This window comes from Protobothrops mucrosquamatus, unplaced genomic scaffold, assembly GCF_001527695.2.
Source record: "Protobothrops mucrosquamatus isolate PMUCROS unplaced genomic scaffold, P.Mucros_1.0 scaffold_239, whole genome shotgun sequence".
NCBI classification, from domain to species: domain Eukaryota; kingdom Metazoa; phylum Chordata; class Lepidosauria; order Squamata; family Viperidae; genus Protobothrops; species Protobothrops mucrosquamatus.
Window position 1 is genome coordinate 225,153 of NW_015386315.1, and position 8,918 is coordinate 234,070.

Sequence of the window (8,918 nt, forward strand, 5' to 3'; positions counted from 1 at the left end):
TACAGATGATCTGGTAGCTGTCAACTAAACAAATGGAAGATAACATTGTCTGGGTCTCTATAAGTTCAATATTTTTAGTGCAATATTTTAACATCGAGCCTTATTATATACTGACACTCTCCATCTTTGTCTAAGCACTGTGCCATTTTTAAGACATTCATAATGGCTGTTTTCCCATATCCCACCCAATGGCTTGCATTTTAAGCAAGGGTTTGTTCATAGAAATGGGTAGTAAGTAAGTAGTGTAGCCAATCAGCAGTCATTTTTTCTGCTTTTAATTTATGGATTGCTAATTTCTCTCGCCAGCTGTTGGGACCTTCCAGTGTTCCTTGATTTAACTTTTTTATGTCCCAAATATTATACAAGAAGCAAGAATTCCAGCATTTCCTTTTCAATCCATGTACTTATTACTTCAGATTTCTGCACATTTGCCTAGTGAGCTGTAAAATATTCCCCATGTGGGACCCAGCTGCACAGGAACATTTGTTTCTGAAACTATTAAGAAATGCAGAGCAGGATAAAATGCCTTCTGTTCTCTATGGAAGGTTAGCAGCAAGTCCTCTGAATTTTTCTTTCCAGAAAATCATATAACAGATGACTTAATGATGGCAGTTCAGGATAACACAGGCCTTTTACTCAATGCTGAGTTGAAAGGCAATCCATCCATTCTTGAATTATTCATTCTTGAATGTTTACCTTCTGTAAAATTTAGTTTTATATGGGTTGAAAGGACTCATACGTTTCATGGATCTTAACACTGATTAGCATTAGTCTGTTACTGGCATTTTGCAAACATTGGGGGCATTACACTGTGAGAAATGCACTGAAATTGATGTGGGATGATGGGGCCCCATAAAAGTCTCATTTGGTAGCACCCCAATTGTTTCTAAAAATGAAAAAGTCAAGATCTGAGGTGGGATGGTCTCATTCTAACAATCCTGTGTGCAAGGTTGTGTAACTATGGTTACCGCTGAATTCTGAGGAATATTTAATTCATTGCTCAATATAACCGTCTTCAGGGCATCACAAGGTACGAGGTTTTCCTCTTGATAATCTTTTATCCTACGGGTACAACTTTTAAAAATTCACTTTTGGGAATCATAAGATGTAGATGATTCATATATTTGATTTGTTTGGCATTGGTGTAGTATATTGCACGAATCCAGCCAACTGAGGCTTACAGTATTTATTAAACCACAGTTAAGAAAAATAGTTTCTTATAATACACAAAGCTAATCAGCATGTAAAATAACAGCACATTCCTCTAATCAGTCAAAATATAATTCTCAGAGTTGTATAATGATTTAGATTCAAAGAGAAAATGTACCTGGGGGCATATGGGAAAATTCATTAAAGCAACTGTGGGTCATCCAGGTTACAGAGCAATCCCAGGAAAAATAATGGTTTGTTTTAAGATTTTAAGATAGGTTACATTTAAGATGAAATACATTGCTGTATTTCACAGTATCCTTTCTCCTTCAAATCTAAAATACTACCTTGCCCTATCACCACTACTGTGTATTTCTTAAACAGGCATTTCAAAAGAGTTCCTCTGCTGCCAGGGAATTCTAAACATTGTCATTCTTACACAACTTGAGGAAGGATGATTTATTGGACACAAAGTAGGATACAATTTAGGATCTTTTATGCAATTAAGAGGTCTGCCACTGAACTACTGGAACATTAAGATAAGGATAGGTTGATGACTTAGAAAGACATGTCCATTTACATTCAACAAATATTTCAAAAGAGAGACAATGACACCAAAATCCTCATTTTCTAGGTTGAAAGCTAAACTGGACTATTTGCCTCCATACTGAGAATGTCATGTGCATATTTTAATTTAATATAGCATATATCTTAAATATTATTAAAAGTTTGTATCAAAGCAATCTATCAATTAAAAAAAACTAATAAAAATATCAAATATTTTTGGTTGAACATTTCCTAAAAATAAAACCAGATTAACAATGCAGCTATGTCTTGGTGGTTCTAAGTTCTCTTTCACTGGAGATCTATCTGCCCACAATGCTATAACTTGGTATTTCCAAGGTTGAACCATACATTGAACACTGGACAACCCTCCGATTAAAAATCATCTAGTTCTTTCTGACTCTAGAAGTTACAGGAAACATGGCAGATAAAAAATCTTGATGAAAACATCAGTTTTAGGGCCTCATTTGATGCCCTCAATTAGCATCCAATGAAATAATTTTCCTGATAACGTCAATGAACTACATAGAGCTGCATTTATGATATCTAGAAAAGCAAGTTGGAGTTGTACATGATTATATCACATGCAAAATTAACCAAGAAAGGGCTCTTTCAGCATAAACACATCTAGTAATAATAATTCCAGTTGCTCCACTGGAGTCTAAGAAGATTGTCTATATAGGTAGTCCTTGACTTACAACCACAATTGGGACCAGAATTTATGTTGCTAAATGTGTTACCCCGCTCACACACACACGTAACTGTGATTTAGTGAGTTTATTAGTATTCTCCAGCAAGGCCCTTCAACTTGTCCCAAACAAGTCCAGCCATGAGCAAATCAAGATTAGCCCACACAACAATGGCCCAATAATCTACAAGGCACTTGAAAGCTGCTCAAACAAACTAACTTTACCAGACAAACTTAAATCCACCAGGCAGAACTTAAGTCCATACACAGAGAGCTCATGGGTCGAGAAAAGTTCAGAGTCTCCAAGGCATGATTCAATTCCAAACACAATGACAATCCAGAGTGAAGTAGGAAACATGATGACCAAACACACAGCTAGAAAACAGACACATTGTTCCCAGCAATGCCTCCATCCATCTGCTGTGATAAATAGCTTCTGGTGCAGCTCATCAAGACTGGCTGGGTCCTCTCCTCTTGAGTAGTCTGTCTGACCTTCTCTGCTCCTGCCGTTTTTCTGCCCTACGTGTTTTTGGATCAGGTGCAGAAGGCAGTTCCTCCTCCTCTTTGCTGGACACCTGCTGCTGCAAGCTTTCCCCAGCTGGAGCCTCAGCCAAATTCTTTCCGGATGACTGTTCAGAGCCATCAATCAACTCAGTTCCTGATATGCCAGGAATTGATTCATCCTCCCCTGACATCTGAGGAGGTACCTGGGGAATCATTCAAGGGAGACATCACATTAAGTGACAAATTTGTTAAGTGAGTTTTACCCCATTTTATGACTTTTCTTGCCACATTTGTTAAGTATATCACTGTTAAATTAGTAACACGGTTGTTAATGAATCTGGCTTCCCCATTGATTTTGCTTGTCAGGTTGCAAAAGATGATCACATGACCCTGGGACACTGCAACCCTCATAAATATGAACCAGTTGTCAAACATCTGAATGTACATAACATGACCATAGGGATGCTGCAACAGTCATAAGTGTGAAAAATGGTCATAAATCACTTTTTTCAGTGCCTTTGTAACTTCGAATGGTCACTAAATGAACTGTTGTTAAGTCGAGGACTACCTGTATTAGCAAAACAGTTTTCATAATATTCTTGCATTATAATAGTTCACTAAGTCTTTGGATATTTTTCAAGTCTTTGAATTTCTGTAGTAAGTTAACTGTATCCTACTCCAGCACCTAACTAAACAAATAAACAAACACAGAAATCTCATTTACATGTGTGCCGTGCCAATATCATCAAGGTAAATTGGTTATTAACAATTTATGCTGGAAAGCAGTAAAACACAAGATAAAAGTAGTATATTAACTGCAATTTTGCCCTCTGAAATTTATGCTATGAGGTACATTTTGCAATCAGCAATTTCACTGATTGCAAGAAACAGTATGATATTTACCACATTAACACATTTGTAAACAAATTACTGCCTACTTTTTTGCATTTTACAATACATTGGCATTCTGAAGTTAATAGGATAGCTATGTGCAATGCTTTTTGTAATGCAGTTGGAATAGCACATTGTAATCTTTTTCTAATCCCTTTTAGGTCTACAGAGGATGGAATAATTAAGGAAAAAATACTTTTCATGATATTATAATACAGAAATCCTAAGAATGGAATCTGTTTCAATTACCACTTTCCAAAAGTAAGTTGCGTTGTTAGAAAAGCAGGATTGGCAAAGTTCTTTTGAAATAACAAGCAAAATATTTTGTGGTTATGAGAAGTTTCCAAAAAAGAGGGATACCACTTTAATAGATTGCATTCAGCATTCTCATGGTAGTGTAGGCCAGGGGTAGTCAACCTTGGCTCTTTTATGACTTGTGGACTTCAACTCCCAGAATTCCTGAGCCAGGGTGCTCAGAAGCGGATTCTCCATAAAGAAAAAGTTGATTACATCCCTACTTCTTATTGCAATTTATATATTACCCAAAAAGTTTTCAAAAATTTGTATGCAAATTGGGAGTGGTTGTTTTCATTTAAATAGAAATACCGCTTCCCATAGTTGGGAAGACCGTGACCTCATCTTCACATTCAGCTTTCCATCCTTCCGAGGTTGGTAAAATTAGGACACAGATTATTGGGGACAATATGCAGATTGTGTACACTGCTTAGAAAGGTCTGTAAAGTACTATGAAACGATATATAAGTCTAAGTGTTATTGCTATTCCCCTAACTGCAGTATGAATACTTTACTGTTGTATATGACACATCCTTAGGACATTGGCTGTATCTCATTCCAGCTTGTAGTGGAAGCAGCTGAAAGCAATGTTCATGCTTGATTTTGTATGTGTTACCTTTACTTCAATTTCTTCCTTAGATTAAATATACCTTTGTCAATGGATCAGAATCCCTTTATTCTTGGTGTTACATACTATAAAAGTGAAAGCTTATGGAACTGTGGGGTTTTCTGCAAGAGGACAAAGTCAAGTTGCCTCTAAGTCAGTATATTTAAAAGCAAATGGGGGAAAAGTCCATTTACATTTGCACTTTAACCCAATCTCCCTAGAGGCTACGAGATAGGATGTCCCTCTGGGACAGGAGGCCTTTGGTTACCCGCTGGTGATTTAACTGACCATTATTTCATCCAGAGGTGAAGTAATCCCAGGGATACATTATTGGGATTCTTATCCCAGTTACTTATCACCAAGAAGGTTACTTAGTGCTTGGTGTTACTTATCACTACCAAGATGGTTTTTTATCAGCACTTTAATGTAGGTCAGGTCAGGAAATAGACACCACAAGGATGTAACAATACTATATTATTGTACAATATAACCACCGAATCTTGAAAGCCTACCCAGATTTCTCAGAGTGGAAAATATCTTCTTTTTCTGTACTTATGGCATGTAAGAATTCTTATCTACCTCTCCTGTATAGGGTTATCAGGAAACTTTTAGGGAAGGTGAGATGAGCCATCATGTTTGCAGGCTGCTGTGATGATTGTATGTTTTCACTCATATTCACTTGGATCTGGACCTCAATTGGGCAGTTAGGCTATTTGATTAGGACTGTGCCTTCTACTGTAATCTGGGATTGTTTTGATCTTGTGGAACCTGATGAACTTCGGTCCAGTTCCCAATCCTCTCTTTCAGAGAAAGATTCTACAGAATGTGGAGGGGCATCATCTACAGAGGATCAGAGATGAAGAGCATTATCTGGATCTTTTCTAGTTAGGATTCAGGCTTGGATATGGGGTGGAAATAATATTGGTTGTTCCTGTAGATGACCACTTTTGAAATCTGGATGAGAGGAGTGAGCCCCTCTTGATAATATTAGACATTTCATATCATAGTGTCTTCTTCCATCTCAATTTTAGGAATTCATCTGTAATATTAACTTAGGGCTGGGTGTACCAGTCTTCAAAGCTGGTGTTGCATCCACCACCCAAAGTTCCTTAAACAGAATAACAGTATAATGGAAGGGACCTTGCAGGTCTTCTAGTGCACTCCCTGCTCAAGCTGTGAGTTCAATCAGCTTCTTTAAGTGAAGTGTGAGGGATCAGTTTTGTCTTTTTAGACAATGATTGTTCAATCTCTTCTTTAAAATCTCCAGTGTTGGAGCACCCACAATTTCTGTAGGCAAGTCACTCCAGCTGTCAGGAAATTTCTCTTTTGTTCTAGGTTGGTTCTCTCCTTGATTAGTTTCAATCCATTGCTTCTTGTCCTGCCTTCGGGTGGGAAGGCAGGACAGGGATAAATATGTCCTTCTCCCTATTTTTGCTTCCTTGCTTCCTTGAAGTTATTCCATGTCATCTCTTTGTCTGTCACTACTTGCTGTTGGTCTAAGACACTGTTTCTCAACCTTGACAATTTTAAGGCATGTGGACTTCAACTCCCAGAATTCCACAGCCAGCAATGCTGGCTGTGGAATTCTGGGAGTTGAAGTCCACATGCCTTAAAATTGTCAAGGTTGAGAAACACTGGTCTAAGAGACTGCTAATCTTAGATCACTTCTCAGACACAAATTCATCTAGTGCTTTCCAGGTGCCTGCGGGTATCAGGAATCCTGGAAACGATTTTGGAGAAAATATTCAGAAACTGTTACAAGAACAGAAGATGGAGATGCATTCCTTCAGCCCTGGAGAAAAACAAAGTATTTGGAAGGGATTCAGACTGGCTCCTCCCTAACTCCCTGGGTCTAAGACGAGAGGAAGGGAAAATGCAGACTTGCAGGATTCTGTTATTATACTAACTCAATAAAGTATCGTTCTAGTTTTTTTATGGAGTCTGTTTCCTAATCTGAAAAACCTTGAATGGCTGACAGCAAGGGTGATTAATGATATAAAAATGTTGGGTGCAACCAGGCAATCAAAGGCCCACTCCTTATCACACAGATATCAATAAACTGAAATCATAATTATCTACATTAATCAATTCTGCAAAGCGTTGAATAATTGGAGCCATATGTTTGTTTTTCCAATACTGTACAATAAGTCTTTTGACTGTAAGTTCATGTTTTTTTGTCCAGATGTCAACTTCCATGTGATAGCAAATATTAAATCTCAAAGAAGAGTTAATATGTGCAATTGCTATTTACCGAAATAGAACAATAGATTTAAATTAAGTGTTAATTTCATTGCATCTCCAACCACATAAATGCAATGAATTCATTTCAAAAATATTTCATGTTGAAAAGGATATCACTTAAAAATCTATAGAAAGTTTTGGAGTTGTTTGAACCTCTCTTTCTTTATTGGTTAAGTAAAACATACAAGCCCCCTCCCAATAGGTAAAAGTAAAATATACATAATTAAACATAGTGAAAAAAAATGAAAATTATAAAATTATAAAGAGGACATTCTGGTAGCCCCTCACCCAACTCCATTCTCCTACCTTATCTGTTGTATATTTTTTTCAGCTCCCCCCTTTTATACATTTGTATTCTTTTTTGGTTTTTTTGTACTTAAATAATAAATACAGAGAAAAAAATCCACCCCTTGTTTGTATAATGTTTATAGAATATGTATTAGTCTTAATGTTTATAGAATATGTATTAGGTAGATCAGACAGGAAACATGACCTTACTTTATTGTAAGATTACATTAACAGAATCTTGAAAATCTGGAAGGATTTCTCTTCCCCTGTCTCCTGGGTGTGTGTGTCTCTTCTGAGCTTCTGCCCCCCCCCCCCCCCACATTCTGTTGTGGACTAAGCTAGCATATTTCCTACTGTTCCCTTAGCTGCATCTTGTTGTCTCGGCAAGATCACCCTAGGTCATTTCCACATGCCATCACTATATGTGAAAAAGGGATTGGGGTGCTCAATGACTCGTTATTTGGACATGTGCTTTCAGCGAGTAGAATATCACTAAGTATTGCCTATCCCTGTAATATTCTTCAAATAAATCTTTCTGTTATAGCTTTACAATCTGCTTAACTCATTATTGCTCAGGTTAAATTCCCATTCTTAGAAACACTCATGTTCAGACAGAATCCTTCTCCTTCAAACATCTTTAAAGTGGACTTAGACTGGCCAGTCATTCAAATGGAATCATTATGAGGCAATATTCTTTAAATCTGAACATGGACACCCTATGAATTGAGCAACCTCTGTACTTCCATAAAACTGTATGTTATCTTCCTATTATAATTTTCAAACAATATGGAGTTGACTTGGGAGACATTCTCTCTCCTTCCCAGTTTAAGAAGAATGGGGGAGGGTAGCTGGGAGGTCATTTGCCTTTTCAATTCCTATATCTGTTTATCTAACACATAGAAAGGATGATAGAATGATATTGATATGGAACTCCTAGACATTTTTAGTGTTTAATGCTAAGTTGCAATAATTTACAAGGATTTTAATACTTCTTATATTAAATCCATGTGTAGCTTCAGGGTGGGGGTACACTGTATATGGAAACAAACTTAAGCGACAGTTAAAATAACATTTGCCTTAATAGCTTTTATCCATGTATTCCTTAGGCATCTGTCCTTCCAGTATGCATAGATGTAATAGTGGAACTAAACTTTTTTATAGGATAAAAGAGATAGAAAATTATCTATCTCCATTCTCTGCTAATCAGCAAGAATTATTTGTGTAATAAACAGTCTTGATGATAAGATAAACAGTCCCGATGATAAGAACTAGGGTTTACAACAGGCGCCTCTGGTCAAATGTGGCCATTATGTAACTTTGATTATCTTCCAGATCACTTCTAAAAGTTGCCACTGAATTGTATCTATTTAAATTACAAAAGGGTGTGTATGTGTATATATGTATATGAATGTATACATGTATGACTGTATACATGTATGAATGTATATATATATATATATATGTAGGTCTTTGGTTAATCGGGTTTTCTCCCGCGTAAAATTGGAAGTGTCTTGGCGACGTTTCGACGAAGTCACATTCGTCATCTTCAGGCTGGTGTCTTCAGCTTCGTGCTTCTAGGAGTAGTGTGTGATCGCAGCTGTTTCTTCCTTTTAACTGCCAGTGGGGTTTGATCTGATTGGGTGGGAGCTTGGCTGTGTTCTGATTGGGTGGAGGTGTGTTCTGATTGGTTAA

At 37.1% G+C, this 8,918-nt stretch overlaps 1 protein-coding gene across 1 annotated transcript in view; it reads right to left on the bottom strand.

The window, feature by feature from the left end:
* The window catches only part of SLC30A5 (solute carrier family 30 member 5), a 79,053-nt gene that overhangs the window by 65,053 nt on the left and 5,082 nt on the right, over positions 1 to 8,918 (bottom strand). The window lies entirely within an intron of this gene.